This window comes from Condylostylus longicornis, unplaced genomic scaffold (genome assembly GCF_029603195.1).
Source record: "Condylostylus longicornis isolate FDR11 unplaced genomic scaffold, ASM2960319v2 ptg000004l, whole genome shotgun sequence".
Classification (NCBI taxonomy): domain Eukaryota; kingdom Metazoa; phylum Arthropoda; class Insecta; order Diptera; family Dolichopodidae; genus Condylostylus; species Condylostylus longicornis.
In genome coordinates, this window is record NW_026577973.1 from 17,101,171 (window position 1) to 17,121,502 (window position 20,332).

The 20,332-nt window shown below is 27.2% G+C and overlaps 1 protein-coding gene across 2 annotated transcripts in view; it reads right to left on the minus strand.

Annotated features, from left to right (window-relative positions):
• LOC129614583 (cell adhesion molecule Dscam2) overlaps positions 1 to 19,898 on the minus strand; it is a 155,239-nt gene extending 135,341 nt beyond the window's left edge. For both annotated transcript variants that reach the window (XM_055529286.1, XM_055529295.1), the window contains exon 1: positions 19,692 to 19,898. The gene's annotated coding sequence lies outside the window, so the exon portion shown is untranslated. The remainder of the gene's footprint in view (positions 1 to 19,691) is intronic.
• Positions 19,899 to 20,332: the final 434 nt, after the last annotated feature.

A 20,332-nucleotide genomic window follows, 5' to 3' on the forward strand; every position in this document is an offset into this window, starting at 1 on the left:
TCTAGTCTAACAAAAAATAAAGACACAGTTAATAGATACTACTTGGAGTAAAATTGCACGACGAATGCGAATAATGAAACTAAATTGAAAAAAAAAAACAGAATTATAATGAAAAAAATCTGATGTGGTCAGCACATAACCGACCGCATTGTGTATTGTCTAGTTAAATGAAAGTGTTACAGAATATTATAAAAATGTCTGTTAAATACTTCTTTCCAATTTTTAGGACATTAGTAAGCTTATAGTTAACATACCCAGAAAAATGTAAATTTGGCTCTTAGTAGAGTTTCGCTTTGTGCTACCCGAATTCCCTGAAATGCTCGCCAGTTAGTTTCGGTAACAACCAGAACTCAAATATCAAATTTCAAGAAATTCCATCAATTTGTTCTGTGGATATGGTGAAAAATGTAAAATCGGCCCGCAAATCAGTTCTCGAGCCCTGATCTTTCCAAAAAAGTTATATGTTCATTGCTTTAATATGAGGAATTCATATATTAAATTTCAATGAAATCGGTTGATTATTTCTCTTTATATACGCAAAAATGTATATTTGGCCCGTAGTAAACGTCTAGTTGCCGATGACTGATCTTTCCAAAAAATTTACATGTTCATTGTTTTAATACGAGGAGTTCATATATTAAATTTCAATGAAATCGGTTGATTATTTCTCTTTATATACGCAAAAATGTATATTTGGCCCGTAGTAAACGTCCAGTTGCTGATGCCTGATTTCTTCCAAAAGTTAGGAGGTTTCGCGGACGGTCGATATGAGCTTATATATAAAATTTCGAGTAAATCGGTTGAATACTTTCTTCAAAATGTTCAAAAATGTAAAACAGGCCCGCTAAAAAGTGCAGTTCCTGAGGCCTGATATATACCAAAAGTTGATCGATCCGTGCCATGGTGGAAACAAACTTACATATAAAATTTCATCAAAATCGGTTCAGCCGAACTTGAGATACACGCGTGCACACACAGACCGACAGACCGACAGGTTGCTAAAAATAGTTTATTTACACTTCCCTACTATGGAGAAGTACGTTCCCACCGAAAACTCGATATGCAAAATTTGTTGCCATCACATAACCTACCTATTGTTTACACAATACGGTCGGTAAAAATTAGTATTTCCAAAGGTGCGGGAACTTTTCAGATACCCTGTATTTAAATATATTTTTACTAATTTTTAATAAAACTTAACTATGAAACATAGGCACAAAAACATGGAATATGTATGTATTAAATATGCAAGAAAGTAACACAAGCAACACTATTTTTCGTTTCAACCATTGTCAAATTAAAAACCACTTGAATCAACATTATTTTTTTGTTCATCTAAACAAATTATACTATTAACACATTTTCACATAGAGTCCGAAAAAAATTTCCTTTTGAGTTTCACTTTGTCTGTCCTTTTTATCTCTCATTCAGCCCTCATGATATAAATCGAAAATTTTAATTTAAAATTAAAAAATTATTTTTCTGATTCCTAAATCCTACGTTATTCCTAAATTCAATAATTTACTTATTAATCTAAATATATTTATACTAAAACAGCTTTCTTGAAATAAATTCCATTAGGGTGCCCCTAAATATATGCAAAATTATATCGTCATAATTGAATTATTGTAATCGAACACATCTTGATCTTCTTGAAAAAAACACGAATTTTATATTCAATTTGTTAATGTTCATTGGTTTAATTGGTCACTATTAAACCTAATATATTGGTGCAATAAGAACTGCCAAGCTTAAGGAAGTATTTGTGATATTCGTTGCATTTTACATCATGCATTCAAAATGATATAAGAAACAATCCTCAAATTCCTCAAAAGAAAAAATTCTATTTATGCTTAAATAATTTTAAACGCAAATATTAGCATTTACATACATACATATATGTAGATTTAACAATCAAAGATTTCAAATAACTACGTAGGTATACGTAAAAATGCACCCGATTGAAATGCAAATAAATTTTAATGTTAGAGATTAAAATATAATTTAATTAATTAATTTTTTTTTTTTTTAATTTTCATAAATAAATTAATGATTTTTTTTTTGTTTTCAAAAATTTGTAAAAAAAAAAAATATAAAATGCCATTATAACAATATGGCGGATAATGTGAATCAATTATTTCTAACGAAAAAAAATTTTTTTTCGTAAATCCGCTTTAATGAAGCTTAAAAATTCAATTAACTTTATAATTATAATTGCAACATCTTCATAACAAAAAATATAATGAAAAAATCTAATATAAAAGCAGAAACCAAAATTGATTTATATTTTTTTATTTTTGTAACCCTTTTCAATTATTTACGCTAGAATCCTTTCAATTTTCATTAATTTTGACCTAGATCATTCTGTCATTTTCCTATATTTTATTATTTTTTTATTTATTTATTAATGCGGTCATCATATATGATGGTATATAACACTTTTAAATCTGATAAGTCGTACATTTAACAATAATTGCAAAAAAATAAAAAAATTAATTTTTTTTTTGAATACAAATTCATTTTAAGTCTAAAACACTATTTTGAAATTTTATACTTTGATTTTGACAATATAATTGAAATATTGCCCTTATGATTAAGTAAAATGATTGAATAAGTAAGGATTTATAATTTAACTTTTAGTTTTCGATTTGAAAATTTTGTAGGTGTCTAACAAGAAATAATTTTTTTTTATGTTCGACACTTCAATTTATTCGGTACGTCCACAAAATCACTATAGTAACGAGAGGTTTAAAATATATGTACATAATGTATGGATAACAAAACCAATGAAACAAATATCAGGAATTGATGTGCATGTGTGTAAGCATATACAAAAGCGATTATCAAATTTTATCAAGAGTGAAAACTTCTACAAAAGAAACCCAAAAAAACAAATATTAAAGTCAATCAAAGATGAAAAACTCATTTTCGATTTTTAGATTCCTACATTAATTTTCTTTTAATTAAAACTGACATACGAAAAACTCATACTCAAATATATTCACACTTTCATTTGAAAATTAAGGTCTTTGTTGTCACTACTTTCATTTTGCAATGTAATAAATTTTGTTACCTATTTAGACAACCAGAAAAGTGTCAAAATTTCCAAATAATTTCCAAATGAAATTTTGTTCATATACAAAGCAGTAATGTTTTATGTTTGATACTTTTTATATTTGACCCCTCAGAACACTAGACATTAAATACTCTTGCCTTTTAAATAAAGGCAACCTACTTTATAAAACTTGCCAACCATCCCAGTTTCAATGGTTTATAGATGAGAATTTTTCGAACAAATGACCTACAAAATTCTGATAAAAGAATTCCTTATTCTTCGAACTACAGTATGCGGGTATGATATGATTACAATATGAAAATGCGGGTTACAAAATCACTCATTACAACGGAATCCAAAAAAAAAGAACTATTGTCGCAGAATATTTCAAATCAGGTAGTGTAGTGACAAAATGAATATGTTCAAATGAAAATATTTCCAGGATTTTTCAAAAAGATCCTAGCAAATTTCATTTACTTGTATAATTGGGTAACATTACTTAAGCACAATTTTATTTTGCATTAAATCAACGAATACTAATCCTTATGGTGTGAGTATGAAGTGACTTTTATGCTCATTGTTTCCCATACGTATATCGTGTGTGTATACATACTTTCTATAATTCTATAATATAAGAACAAGGCATTTGATGCTTCATTTATTTTCCCATGATACAATAATCTCATAAACGCCACAGGCATTTCCCTATATAAATAGCTAATCGATAAAACATTATTGTGTACGTACAATTGCTTGAAAGACAACTTCAAAATTCTTGGAATTTAATAATCATTTATAAAGCGTTTAATTGAGGATGCATTGATATTCATATATGTATATATATATGTAAAATTGCCCGAAGCAATAAATAGACATTATAAATGAACACAATAAATTTACTAATAACGCATAAATGCCATAAGTGAATAAATTAATTAGTTTTTTTTTAATATTTAAAATAAATTTATGTAAATGGGCTTTAGCATTATTTCAATTTCGGTGCAAAATAGTGCTTGTCAGGTTGCCATTTTTAATAATTTTCCTCAGTTTTATTAATTGAAGTAGTTTTGTTTTATTTTACTTTGACGGTAAACTTAAAGTAATGTTTATAATATTTCTAATTCACCAGCACCGTAATAAATATGGGAGTTACCGAATTGGTTGAATTGAAATTTCCACATTATAATAAGATTATTAATTATTGATATAAATCATAAGCCGGTCTATAAAGCTTCATAAAAATATATGATACCCGTACGAATTTGTTATCCTATGTGCGAATAACTAATGTGCCATAACTAACTATGGGGCATACTATGACTTTAAGTTGCCGTATTACAATATTAATTTATGCAAAATTTCAGTACTATGTGTTTTTCAAAATACTGGTTGTGCCAAACTACTATTGAAGTTGTATGGCAGCTACCAGAAAGAGCCAAGAAATTTTAGCGAATTCATCAAGCACATCGGCCCTACTAATATATTCACTTGTGTGAAATCTTAATATCACAGCTTTTATAGTTTCTGAGATATACCCAAATAACTTTTGAAATTGTATGGCAGGAACCAGAAGGAGCCAAGTAATTTCAACGACTTTTATGAGACACATTGGCCCTACTAATATATTCGTTTGTGTGAAATTTCAATACCATAGCTTTAATAGTTTCTGAAATATAGTCAAAAAACTTTTGAAGTTGTATGGCAGGTACCAGAAGGAGCCAAGTAATTTCAACGACTTTTATGAGACACATTGGCCCTACTAATATATTCGTTTTTTTGAAATTTCAATACCACAACTTTTATACTTTCTGAGATATAGCCAAATAAATTTTGAAGTTGTATGGCAGCTACCCGAACCGGTACCCCGATCACATCCAATTTAAATAGGGTTTTGGCACTTACTACAATAAATCATTTGTAAAAATTTGGTGAATTCACCTCAATTAGTTTTTGAGTTATCGTTCGGACGGACGGATCAACTCAGAATTTGACGCTGATCAAAAACATACACTTGATTCTAATCTAACACCATTATTTCTTAGCGTTACAAACGGTAAGGCAAATTTAGTATACCCTTCGAACATACATTCGTACGGGTATAATAAGCAGAACTTACAAGAAAAATTCACCCTCAAAAACTTTTTTCAGTTTAAAGCTTGGGATAATCATGCCTGAGTTTGAAAACCTTTGTTTTAATACTTTATTGTGATTTTGACTTAAATTCAGAAGAGGCACTTTGGAATAATTTGAGATTATAAATACGTTATTTGAATCCTAAATAAGATAACGTTTTAGACCTGAAATGACTTTAAGAAAAACTAGCAAATAGAACTGCCACTACTTCAAAAATTGCTATATATATTTGCACAACGGACTCTTATGAAGCCTACTACCTTTATGCAATAACTCAAATCCGATAAAATCCATTATTCGCTCGAAATTTTTGCTTGTTCCTACAAGACTTTCAATAGATTTTTATTTTTTAATTTTTTGTTTTTTTACTTTTTTTGTTGCAAATGAAATAACTGCAACTTTTTACACCTAGAGATAATTTTCCATTTTCATTTTTCTCCCTAAAAATATACAGCTATTTGATATCAAGGATAAAAGTGTTGAAACAACAAAAAACTAATTTTTTTTTTCTTGTTCGAAAATAGTAACACTGCTTTCATTCGAACGAAATGGAACAATATTAAAACATGAATGTAATAATGATTTTGAAAAAGTTAAAGAAATTTAAAAGTGATTGAAAGTAAGTTATGGAGGCAAAATGTGTAAGGATAAAATTATGTTCAATGTGCATAAACTTCTCATACTTACTTACTTTTGTACATACAAAATATTCCTCCAACTCCCCAAAAGCATGTTCACTTTATGTGAAATAAGCAATGAATTGAATTAATAAGGAAAACTTTTCATTAAAATTAAAATGAAGCTAGGCAGTTTCCTCAAGTCATTGTTTTTACAATTAAATGAAAATGCTATGAACGAGAAATTCTAATTTAATAAAGTGCACTGAAATAAACGAATAATGACAATGATGAAAAATTTATTGTTGTATTCTACATTCCTAATACTTTGGGACGGTGGGGGGGGGGCCTTCTCCCACATTAAAATTGGAAATTAGGCCAAATTTATATTCAAATGTACATACATAATTAATAACAGTTTTGTATAGTTATGCACAAGTTATACTCAAGTACATTTGCAGTTGGAAAATTTTATTTGCTTTTATTCTTTTTTGATTTTAAGAATTGAAAATTCTAAGATAAAGTTGAGCAACAAAAAACTTTAAACTTCAAAAATAAAAAAATTTGAAATTTTTAAAACAAAAAAAAAATGTTTTGTACTCAAATTAAAGAATAATGCGTAAATAGCACTATTATTAAATTTCACAATTATAAACTTTGCACGTTGAAAACTTGCACAACACACATGCAAATTTAAGCTGTAAGTAGGTGTATTGTTAACTACTTTATATTTCTCCATTTGTGTTAATTAATTCAGAAACATATGATAATTGTTACCATACACTTTCGATGCGTTATATTTTTTTTTCTTCGCTTAGTTTCCTATGCGAATTGACAATTAATGTAAACTGAAGAAATAGTGAATTATTACGAGTACATGGAAATGAAAATAGTGTACACTATCTCTTATTTAAATCGGAAATTCAATACAGCCGATTGAAACCGAGTTTATCACGACTAATCATGTTCAACAATGGTGTCATATTTAAAGAATTTATTTGCATCCTTCTTTCAGACTGAACGGATAATAAAAATTTATCGAGTTGACTTTGATTTGATTTTGCTTTGAAATTTTAGTACTTGAAATTTAATATTTTCAACAGATTGAATTAAAATTCAAAAAAGTCGAGTTGACGTCAATTATTTAATTTGGTGGATGTCCTTTGAGACTCACTCATATAATGCAATACGTATATAAGCCATAAGATTTGAAATTAAAAAATAAATTTTGCAAACATCCAAAGAATGCTACCGTTGCAACTGACACACTGAACGTTACATTAGACACACTGAACGCAACAAAGATTCACAACTCTTGTTAAAAAAGAAAGGTAAAAATCCACATGGTGCCATCGGCCGGAGTTTAGGATTAAACTTTTTTGAGATTAACTCATATTCGCATACACAAGAAGAAAATTTTGATTTGAGCTGTCGCGCAGGGTATTTGTAATTTTTTTCAACTGTCCTGGAACATAGAATTTCTTTAATGCTCTAAAATTGAGTTCCCTAGCATTCCCGTATAAATTTTTATTAGCAAACATTAAATATTGTAGATAATCAAAGACGCGGAAAGCTTGCTCATTTAGATCAGAATTCACATTCGTTAGTAAAATGGAATTATTCAAATAAACCGGTATATACTTTTCATACTGTAGGTTCAACTGCCCTAAATACTTTTTTATAAATGTATACAAATAAATATTGATAAACCAGCACATATACACATATAATTGCATAAATGAATCAAAATAAATTGCCAATACAACAAAAAGAAGAAAAAGAAAATGAAGAAATTCGATGGAAAACTTAAAATTTTCAACAAAACTATATTTTTGCGAAAAGATTTATTTGTATTGTGTGCGATAGTTTTTGCTACTATTTTGAATTTATTTTAGAAAATCCTTGGATTTTTTACCCCAAATGAACGAAATGAAAAAAAAACATTGTTTGTTTTGTTTGAAAAAAAAATTCAGCTCAGCGTTTTTTTTTTCTCTTTCAGCATTTTTTAAAAGTTCAACATTAAAAAATAGCTAAAAAAAAATATTACAATACAAAATTGCTGAACCGATTGAAAATAGTTAGTCATAAATTAGATAAGTTAAAAAGACAGTTGACTGGTGAATTATTTAGCATTAAGTCAGTTATAAATAAAAATGAGACAAGAGCAATAATTTTGAGCTAAAAAACGAAAGAAAAATTATCTAATTTGATTTTTTCTCTAAATTCAATTGATCAATGTATTGAAAAATATTTTGGCACAAAGCCATCGGATTACAATATTATTATTGCCTCATATTATAGGGTAAAATTTTTAAGTAGAACATTTCATATTATATTCAAATTCCGAAATCATAAGGCGTTCTCGGCCACTCTGTTACATTGGTATTTTAAAATTTTTCTGCATCTAATCTGTTCGGACTTTAGTTTTTGTTCTTACTTAAGTAATACAAAATATATCTAACATAAAGAACAAAAATTTGACGTATTTTTGCAGTAAAATTTATTTTAATTTTTAATGTGATAGAAGCAAAATCTATTTACATAATGTTCTTGTGGTTGTACGTTTCAAATAGAAGATTATATGTAGCTAGAGTAAACAATAATTAGCCTCTATTATGTAGATTACAGTATAAAGCAATGTGAAGAACATTTTGCCGGTTGGTAGAGCATTCGCCTAAAAAGTGGTAGATTACTGATTCTGGTCCATATTTCGTGGGCAAAATTTTTTAATAAACTTTTCTGCCTTGACTCGTTGACTCTTTGATTACGTCATCCATTTGTTCTGCAGTTGTATGAAGAAATTTGCACTAGTTATTCTTATAAAAATTAATTTTTACAAGAATTATATTAATTATATTTTACTGATTGACAAAGAAAAAAATTTAAGTATTTTACTAAATGTTACCCGTGCAAAAAACAATTTTTAGTACATTCCCAGCGAAATTGAAACATTAAGAAAACAAACAAAGGTGATTATTAGCTTACATTAAGCACACGTCCATGATACGCACATTCTGTATTTCAATAAACAAGTTTATTATATTCTGACAAACAGACACTTTTCTCTCACGGAAACTGTTTACCTATTCCCCTTCCCCAAAAGCTATATTCCATAAAAATTTAATAATGCCATATTTAAAAACTTATTGTGTCGAAACCATTAACTATTTCTTAATTCGATAATGAAAATCTCAATGGGTCCAGAGCCCTCTTCTAATTAAGTGTTAAATGAACCAATTCATGTTTCAATTTTTGAATTTCATCTCCATGCATAATATTAAATTTCAATTGAACAATTTGTATATTTAATTCCAGTTATTTTCATTAGAAATCTAACTTGAATATACTTGCATATTAGGGCCCAATTTTAATTTAAAATCGACAGAAGAAAGTTACTTATGAAAAATTACTGCAATTATAAATTGAAAATGCATGCTGGTTTGAACATACTTCTTGCCTAATTACCCATTTACGATTGTCATAATTTTCGTACAGCAGCAAAATTAACAATAAGGAATTATTCACCAAAAAAAAAAAAGAAATCGTCATTAGTAAACGGAAACGCTTTGACATTTACACCAATTCAACAATTCAATAGATTTTTTTTTTGTTACTTTTTTTCTTCTTCTTTTTGTATTATTTTAATGGAATTTCATACAGCTTATACATATTTTTATTTTTATCCTTTGATTACATGTTTTTTCTTTTTGTTTTTCTTCTTCTATTTAAAAGGATATTTTGCATAAAAAGAATTCTTATTGCAAAACAAACCACTTGAAATACAAATCGAATATGCATGAAAAAAATCCTTCAAAATGTAAATTAAAATATAAGTGTGTGTACCTATATACTTATGTACACATATATTCCGTTTTATTTATCAACACTTATAATGGAGGTGTTATTAAATAAAAATGAAAACATAATAATAATAGAAACGAGAAAATAAATAAAGGACAAAAACGTTTTCAAGTGATTTTGCATATTTTCTTCCATTTTTTTTTATATTTTTTTTTTCTTTGTATAAATTGAGGCAAATCCATTAGCTTCTTACGACACCGTTATACTGTTAATCAACATCCGATCTTAATGGACACGTGCTTTATAAAAACATATATATATATACATATTTGTATATTCTTAATGGTTATTAACAACAATATATGTGAGAAAAATGGAAAAAACCAACACCATCATAAAACAAAAGAACAAATATTAAGGTCTTTTTTAGTAAAAAAAGAAAAAAACAACGCTCTCTGCTAATTTGTTTTTCCTATCGTTGGTTGTATTGTAAAAATGCATTAAATTTTTATAAAAATGAGGCTGCAGAATAACAGTGTTGTCACAAGAATCACTCAAAACTTGAAAATATTAGTTCATATTGAAAAAAAAAATTTCTAATAAAATATGTTTGTTAGTGTAAATTGAATTCTTTTTAAGAACGTACGAGTATAACAATATTCAAAATAAAATATTATTTCAAAAGTATTAATGTTCGACATCGTAACCTCATTTAATAGTTCGATAGACTTAAGCTTTTATTGAATTGAATACGAAGCGCCGACGTTGATTACTGTTGCTATAATTACATACTATATCATTGAAAATAATTTTATATGACAACTATTTTTGATTACTACAAGTATAGATTATCTAAACTTTTAACTACAGTAGCAAATTAAAAATTAAGCTTCGAAAGGTGAATTCATTAGATCGTCTTATGTGATACGAAGTAATGTGCGCGCACATATTTTATATTGCAAATTTGAATTTCTTTCATTTCCTATATTTTTTGCATAGCTGTTTTTGCTCTCTCTCTCTCTGAAAAAATTGAATCAACTTTAGTGTGGAGGATTCTGAAAATAGCATTTTGTGCTTCAATTTCATTTAAAATTTTGAAAATAAATTTAGCAAATTCAGACGAGGCGATGAATTTTCATGAGAGAAATGAGAGGGTTTTTAAAAGTAGATCGTCTTAATGCGACATACCAATCAATTCACAACAAAAACATAAAAGAAAAAAAACAGTTAATTTTTGAACAATCTAATGTTACCAATTAAAAAGTATGATTATCGTACTTCTTATTGTAAAAAGCATAAATTTGAAACAGCATTTAAACAGAATTAAATTTCGAGACAGAAATTTTCCTTTCTTTGCTAATAGCATTTCTTTGACTCATTATTGCCAGTTTTCTTCTTAATTACTGAATTTTCAACAGAAAATGTCAAAAATTACCATTACAAAAATTATTTTTGTAAATAAAATATTGATTTAGCACATACTGAAAATGCCTTCTGTCGAAATTTTACAAATAATTTCAAATGTAATCTCTCTTTTTTTCTGCATTTCGAAAACTAATTTTTTTCAATGCGAAACGAGTGAATATATTTTTGCAAAACTCAATATATGTCAAAAATCTGTCAAAATTTGTGATATTTTTTCGAACGGAATACTCGAACACTTAAGTACTAAAAAGCGAATAATTGTAATTATTCTACTGCATTTGCAATTGCCTTCCAACATTTATAGTGAATATGAATCCAGAACAGTTTTAAAATAATAGCGGATGTATTTAAACAAGCTGAAATTAAATTAGAACCAATAACAATTACTCCTGTATCTATTTTTATACTTGTGTTAAACTTATATTCTCTATTCTATTATATCGGTTTAAAACGTCGTAAAATTACCCTTACAAAAAATATGTAGATTTAACTTAATGTCATTGAAGTGAATTTTACAAAGAACATTGTATTTTTACAATTTGGCACTAAAAAATGTAAAGTTTCTCCACATTCCAATTTAGAGTGTAAAATCACTTTTATCAATGTAACATTCACAGGTATACCTTAATAAATATAGTGCAGTTTTTAACGAAAATTCATATTTTGAATTCATACCATTTCTTTATAAAAGGGTTTTTTGGATTTTTTTTCCATGTGAATAGCTTCAATCGCTGTTAACACAATTACAAACGCATATACATATATGAAATGATTAAGATTAGTTGTTATACTATTTAAATAGCATTGAATAAAAATCGCATGCGTCTTTTGTAACCTTTCAATAGTCTTGGTAACAATGTTTCAAAAAAAATTATAAAAAGCGAGAAAAATGAAAAAAAATATGAAAAAAGGCCGAATTACAATTGCAACAAATTCAGCTATGAATACAATCATAAAAATAAAAATAAAAAAAAGACGAAAGGAAGAGAAAAAAAATATGAAAGCATCCTGACTTCCTGCGTTCTCATTTAAAAGCGTTGATGCAAATATAAAAATCTTTTTTTTTATATTTTTCAAAATTCAATCGAAAGAACAAAACAGAAATACGTTTACCTGCTGGCAGGCAGGAGGGGAAGGCATTGCCATAAATGAAATAACGGATACAAAAAGTGAAAAATTATTTTTACATTTTTACATTATTGTGAATTTTGTAGTGCAAAAAAAAATAAGGACTTTATTTATTGCTGTTATTTTCCCCCTTCTTTTTCAATTCCTCCCTTTTGTTTTCCTCTCACCTCTTTCCCTACATTCATCCGATCTTTTTTATTCAGAATTTTGTTTTTGTTTTTTGGAATAAATTTTTTTTTACATTTATTTCTATTTTTCTATTTATTTGTAAATTTATCATCTATCCTTTTAGATTTGTACATTTCTACAAACACCATGATCAGGAAAGGAAATTGCATCCAACACCAAAAAAACTTTAAAACAAAAATGTTTTTTTTTTATATATAGTTTTCACAGTTATAAAATATATACATATGTACGTGTGAATGACTATAAACATAATAAAAAATAAATAATAAAAAACAACGGCAATGGCATCGGCAACAACAGCAAAAACAAATACAATTACAAGAACAACAACAACAGCAGCATTTACAAAAGAGAAGAGAAAATTGTGAAAAGAAAGAAGCAAAATAATGTTCGGTTGCATTAAAATTAAAGTAGCATATAAAAGGTGAGTTGTTTGAATGAATGAATGAGTGAAAGGATGAATGAAAGGATGAATGTTGGGAATGGATATCGGGTACCTACCACATTATTCATCTCTATAATGATATTGATAGCGGTAATGATAATGATAACAATGATGATGGCAATGATAACCATTTATAAAACAACCGGGATTCAAAAGTTATAAAAATGCAACTTTGTTTTTTTTTATTTAAAATATTTTTTATTTTTTTTTTTGGGTTTTTTTTTGCTTTTTTGAATTTGTTTCTATCATACAGAAAGCGAAGCATTTGAATTGAGATAAAGATTTTTTACGTAAATATATTTTTCCAAAATAATATTTGTAGTTTCCTTTTTTTTCGTAAAACTTGTAGAATTAATTAAAAACATTATTTGTTTTCTCTATTATTTATTCCGCAAAAGTTTCAAACCTCAGTATAATTAATCAGGTGTTTTTCATTTGAAAAAATAAAATTCCGACACACTTGAACGAGCCACAAAATTTGAATGAAATTTCTGGAAAACTTAATAAAAGTTAACTATAGTGAGCGCGGAAAAGTGATAACCGAGCACTGCAAATACTAAATGCTGCAGAAGAAAATAAGTTTGAGGTGCTTTTAACTTTAAAAACCTTCGAAACGGCATGGAAGATGTGGCTGATATTTGACCAAAAGAAATTAGTGCATCACAGTAAGTACAAGCAGTAACCAGTAAGAAATTAGTACATGGCAATAAAATGGTAAGTTTTATCCATATTGGAAAAGTATCGGGCCTCAGATACGTGTTGATTTTTAGTCAACCAATCATAAATTAAATGAAGTTTTGTCAAACATTTCGAACAACTAATTTTATTTTTTACAATATATTTAATCCAAAATCTATTCGCGTTCCATCGGCCCGACAGGGTTACAAATGACTTTACTAGATTTTTGATTCCATTGACCTTTGATTCCATTTTAAATATTTTTTGAATATTTGTATTAAAATTAAGCCATCAATAAAAATATTAAAAAAATAACGCAACCTAAAAAAATATTCAACTTTTTTCCAAATTAAATTCTAAAAATTCTGAAATGTTATAGAATAATTGTACTCGTATTTTGATTTGAATATTTTATGATTCTGCATACTATGTTATGCATATATCTACATAGAGATATCAACGTACACTTGGACAACCAAAGCTTCTTCATCAAAAATTAAATTCGGTTAAATTTCTTTAAAGTTTTGCGCTTATGCAGACAAAAATTACTTTCTTTTAGAAACCCATCTCTCGGTAACTATTAATTAATTAGGAAAAACACTTAAATGCTTATTGCAGTAGAGTAAAATATAAAAATTTATTTTATTTCCTGCGAAATAAAAACCTTTTATAAAAACGGTAAAATAAGGATGTATAAAATATGTCATGGCAAAATAAATACCTTAAAAAATAAATGCACATCATTGAAATGGATTGAAAATAGCCTTTAACGCGATTTAAGAGCTTAATTGTTTATTTGAAAGTCAATTTGCTTGAATGAAAAAGTCTGAATTGGACATTGAAAGTAAAAATGTCTACTTAAACAAAAAACTTGAAGAAATATTTTTTAAAAAACATATAAAAAAAACTGAATGTATAAGACATCCAGAGCGTACACGAAGAACTGATACATCAAGGTAGGTGTCTTCAAATTTAGAGAATTCTCTTTAAATTTCTCTGTCTATATTGCAATGAAATTTGCAAATCTGTTGAAAAAATATTTTTAAGCATAACCGTCAGATTTATGCATAAGACCAACGTTGAATTATTCTAAATATGTTCAATCATCACTTAAATAAAATCAATTTTGCTTTTATTTGAACCTGTTTAAATAATTAAAACTCTTAGAGTAGCCATTTGTTAAAAAAAATAACATTCGAGTTCAGAAGGAGTTTTATCATTACCTCAATTTGGAGTTCAAATTTAATACAGAAACTATTCAAACTATCAGAAATTTTAGAAAGGGCTATCACTTTAAACATAAAATTATCGGTACAAAATGACTGATAAGAATTCAATAACTCGTTTTGGTAGCTGTATTAACACTTTGTGCAATTACAGTACAACTTAGTCTTATACCTAGTATTGTATCTAGTTAATTTGACATGATCACCTCTATATTTTCCAATTTTTACTATATCCGTCCCGTGATTTATTCCAATATTAAATGAATGTGAACAGCTCGCCTTGATACTGTCCCAACAGTTCTACTTCAAAATTACTTTAAAATATTTTCACATTTTTATTTAAATGACTATTAATTTTCTATTTAAATTTAATTAAAAAATTTTAATAGAAAATTAATAGTAAGTAACAGAGAATAGCGGCACAACTTAATAACTTTTTTTTTGCACCAAAAAGAAATGTTGAGAACAATGATTCTCGGGGTAATACGATTCCTGAGTACTACTGCAGTCAAAACACCTGACAAGATTGCATGCCGTTCTGTTGAAAACGCCAATGAGTAGGACTAAAAAACCCCGTTTTAATACAATTAAAAAATGTGTCAGATTTTGGCAAGAAAATGCTTAAAACTGAAATTAATTAAACTCACAGGCATTCCAATTTTTAAGTAGAATATTAACAACAATATAAAAGTAAATTTATGATTTTAATCCTGTCCTAAAAAAGTTTGTGGCAACAAAGTAGCGATAAAATATCAATTATCCTTTTTGGAAATATGAAAAAGAAAAATTATAAAAAAAGTGTGCACTTTTAAACTTACTCAATTCATAAAATATTGAACTGCCCGAGAAAAAGGTACTCAACTTTCTTATTTTACTTTCAAGTTAAAAGTTTCTCTCTCTTTTATATAATAAACAGTGTAAAAAATGGATAGTCCTTTTATCCTCTAAAAGGATTCACATTTACATTTTTAAACAACTTTTTAAATATTTTAATTCACTTACAGTACACAGACACACATGTATACAAAACAGTAATAACACTAAATAAAGAAATTGAGGAAAAGTTAACAATATTGTTTTTTACATGAAGTTCGAAATACTTTCAAGTATACTAGGAGCAACAACAAAATAACTATTAAAACAATTTTAAAAAGTGAATAAATGTTAAGCTTTCACTTGAAATATTCAGTGACTACAGTGAAAAGTACATTAACGTTGGTCAAAATTAAAAAACAAATAATTAATGAAATCTTCTTTGATTTGTAGTTTAAAAGTTTTTTTTTAAGAAATAAATAATTTTACAAAGCACTAAAGTGAAAATAGTTCTAAAGTTTTGATTAAAAATCTTTGAAAAAAAAATTACATCTAAATTCACTTAGTATAATTAAAAAGCATACCCAAAAATCCCCTCCTAATCTAATGAATAAGTAGTACTTAATTAACAAAGAATAATTAATTTGTGAAAAGTACGTTACAGCATGCATTTCAGCCGGCTGCCAGTGTGTTTTACGGAGTCCTAATTTATGTTTTCAGAATATTTAAATTTTGTTATTTATGTGAAACCCAGCAGATACTACTTTTTTTTGGAAAGGGCTAAAAACAACAAATTATCACTGAATCTTGTATAGTTGCTGAAAAGTTAGGTAAGAAAACATTTTTTCGCCGATTTGCCATTAAAATATCTATTGGATCCTTTGTTTATAAGCAATTTCAGTTCATTACACTTTGATAGAAAGAAGATTTTGTCGGGAATAGCCTTAGCTTATTGGTTCAACGAAATAATTTCGAAAGCTTTTATTTTCTATTGAAATTCGTAGTTTTCTAATAAATTAGGACTCAAAGCTTCTTGGTTTCTTGGATTCTCGGTTCCTCACAATATCAATTTTCTTATAGCAAAATAAAATTCTTAATAAAATATGAAAAAAAAACTTAAGATGAAAATGAGTGGCAATGATTCACTATCTCTGTAAGGGGGTTTTATTCTGATTACATAATTATATTATATGAGGAATTCAATAGTACATTAAACACAACAAATAAATGCAAATATAAAAACAAGCATTGGCTACACAAATTCTTAACATTTTGGTTGCTATTTAACAAAAATGTCATGCTACCTTACATTTACTTGAGAAAAAATAAAGAACCTTTTTTCTTCATATGTGTAATGATTCCTTTATTAAATATTTATTTTAAATAATTTAGAAGCGAAATAGAATTTGAAAATAAAAGAAAAAATATCCAAAAAGATTTTATATCAAATGCCTATAGGTACCTCAAAGGTTCATAAAACTACACTGAACAATCAAAGAATATATAAAATTTAATTTGCACAAAAAATTGTTGTAATCAAATTGAATTTTCAAGAAACATTACGATTACGACTTTTCATATCATTAAATATTAATTTTCATTATCTTGACTACTTTTCAACTAGAATCTCCTTTTTCTAAAAGTCTGCTAAGTTCAATCCAAAAACGACCGTACTATATGTTTTGTCATTAATATTAGAAAATTGAATTTGTTCTAAGTTTAGCTACGCAAATTTACGAACATGTATTTAAATAGAAAATTATTTTGATCTTTGTGAAAACAAGGCAACCTTTCAGTTAATATACCTGAAGGACGAAAGCGTTTAGATATAAAAAGAAAACGAAGCCGTCGGTAAAGTATAGCAACGTTTCTCTGTTCTCTTGGCGCATCTCTTGAGCTATGAGGGTTGATTGATCTGGGTAATTGATTTGGGGAATCTTATTTCTCCCGGAAGTTTTGGTAATTGGCGATGGGTCTTCTTGTTGGCCTAATGCAGGATGGTGTGTAAGAAACTAAACAGATCAACTCATCCTCAATATTAAGCTAGATACAGTAAGACATAAGATTTAGCTCAAGGTATTTATGTGAAATCCGAAAGGTATTTAGCATATCTCCGCCAGAAACATTATTTTTTGTCTGTACTGCCGAAATATGTGTATTTATTTTGAAAACTTAATGTGTCCAATTTAGAGTAAAACTAGTAAAGTTTATTTGGTTGTTTTCTGGTCTTTGTTAAAATTGAATATTCGCCTATCTTATTATCTTAACTTTGAAGTTTTTGGACTTGGTGAACGTATTAGGCTATTATAAAAGGAGTAATCTATAAAAGAGCCTACTCAGAACTACCTTGGAGAACTGATGTTGAAAAAAATTTCCGAACAAAAAATATGCCGCACGACCAAATTTCCTTTTTGCTTGTTTTTCATAGCTCCTACAAGGACCTTTTCGCAAATGTTTTCTTCGTTGTGTTACATATATCGTGAAAAATTAAATGTACCCCCTATAGAATACATATTCGAGTACTAATTTACCTCTCTGTCAAACACATGTAGTTTTTTTGTAAACTTTAAATTGTTATCATTTGGAAGCAGAATAATGTCAGCATTAAATGTGCTTGTTTAGGAACAATAAAATATTCTCTAAAAATATTTTCTTTATCATTAAGGTTAGTCTCTCTATTTTAAAGAAGCTTTCATTGTAGTTTCACTTACAATGAAAACTTGATCACATTTACTTTTAAAATTTTTTCAAAGGAAAAGAAACTTAATTACATTCAGATGAGTTTACAAAAATATTTTCGGATCGTGCTTACATGATGCTTTAATCATTTCATTAGTATCATACTATATTACATAACAACTTTTATCAATACATGAAAAACATTAATTATCAAGAGGAAGGTAATTAATATGTGTTTGATTCAATTAGCATTCAATGGTTGTATATAAAATATTTATGTGTATAAACATTACGAGAGACTTTGTTAAGGATATTAATTTTTGTTTGTATTATTAATAAATGTATGTATGTGATATTCCCATAGGTATTTGTATGTGCAAATATAAAAATAAAAATAAACAAAATTAATTTCATTTAGTAATTAATATTTCAACAGTAGGTCTAAGTATTAGGAAAAACTATAATATTTAAAATTTTGTTATTTTTGTAATTAAGGAAAACTTAATTACAAAAACGTGGCAAATTTAAGGTCAACAAAGATTTTTTTACGGATGTGTGCTTTGGAAAAAATTATTAAAGTTGTGGTGACACACAACCACTTTAGTCTTATTTTGGCCAAGCCAAAAATGAACTCAAAATTAACAGTTCTTTTTACTGATCGAGCTTTTGGTGGAAACGCACTTCTCCATGGTAGTGAAGTGTAAACAAACTATTTTTAGCAAGATGTTGGTTTGTCGGTCCACTGGTCTATAGATATGTACGTGTGTGCACTCATGTATCTCAAGTTCGGCTAAATCAACTTTCGTGAAAATTTATATGATGTTTGGTTATATCACGGTATGATGAACTTTTGGAACATATCACGGCTCGAAAACTGGCCCTTTTTACGGATCGATTTTAAATGTTTGTGTATACAACGCGAAATAATCAACCAGTTTCTTTGAAATTCTAAATTTAAATTCCGGTTTTTATTGCAACGAATATCTTTTGGATATATCGGGGCTCGGAAACTGAACTAGGAGTCGATTTTTTATTCATTAGCTATCATATCTGAGGACCTAATTGAAAGAATTTTTTAAAATTTAATATTTCAGTTCCATGTTATATACTGGATCTAACTTTTCAGGGAATTCAAATAAGAAAGGTTAAGCCGAATACGAATTTGCACTTTTCCAGACATTTTAATTAAAAACTTGCTAGCGTCCTTAAAATTTGAAAGAAGTTTTGAAAAGGCAATTTCAGAATCTTGAGCTTGAGATTGTGCAGACCACATCATACTTTTTCATTAAAAATTTTAATTCGCCGTATAGTTATCTCCAATCGCAAAAAGTTAATCAAAATTTTTAACAAATATACATACATAAACACACATGCATGTGCATACATATATTTTTCATATTCAATATAAAAACTATTTTTTAATTATCCAATGATCCATCAAAATTTGAAATTAAACAAAAGTTACAATGGTATTTTCAAAATTAATAACAAAAATTACTTACACTAAATGCCTTCTTGAATTTAATGGGTTTTTATGTTTGCGACCTCTGCAATTTTCAATTTCCTCTCCAATGTCCTCTTCAATATTTTTCAATATGTGTTTTCAATTTTTATGAAATTTATTTCAAAATTAATAAAAAAAAAAAACAATTTTCAAGTTCACTTCTTATTTTTCATTTATTTTTTATTTATTTATTTTTTTATTTTACTTCTCGAAGTTTCTAATTTTAAATCTTTTTAATATTTTCAAAATAATTTTTTTTTCTGCTTTATGCTTATATGAAAAATTTTTCGATATTAAAAAGTTTTGTTGAATATTTTAGTAAAAAAAAAAGTTTTTATTTTAAAATATTTTGTAGAAATGTAGGTAGTAGTAAAGTTTTTAATTTTTATTTTAATAAAAAGGATTGCATTTAATAGACATTAACAACTTGGCCGTATAATGTTGAAAATTTTCTAAAAAAAAAAAATACAAATGAAAATGAGGAAAAAGTTTTTAAACACAACAGTCTTATTTTATTTAGTCATTTTCAAGAATATGATCGGGTTATCTGATGATTATAGATGATATAATGGAGAATATGACTCTAACGTTTTGCAACAAACTGCATTTTCTATAATTATTGCTTTATCTTAAACATAA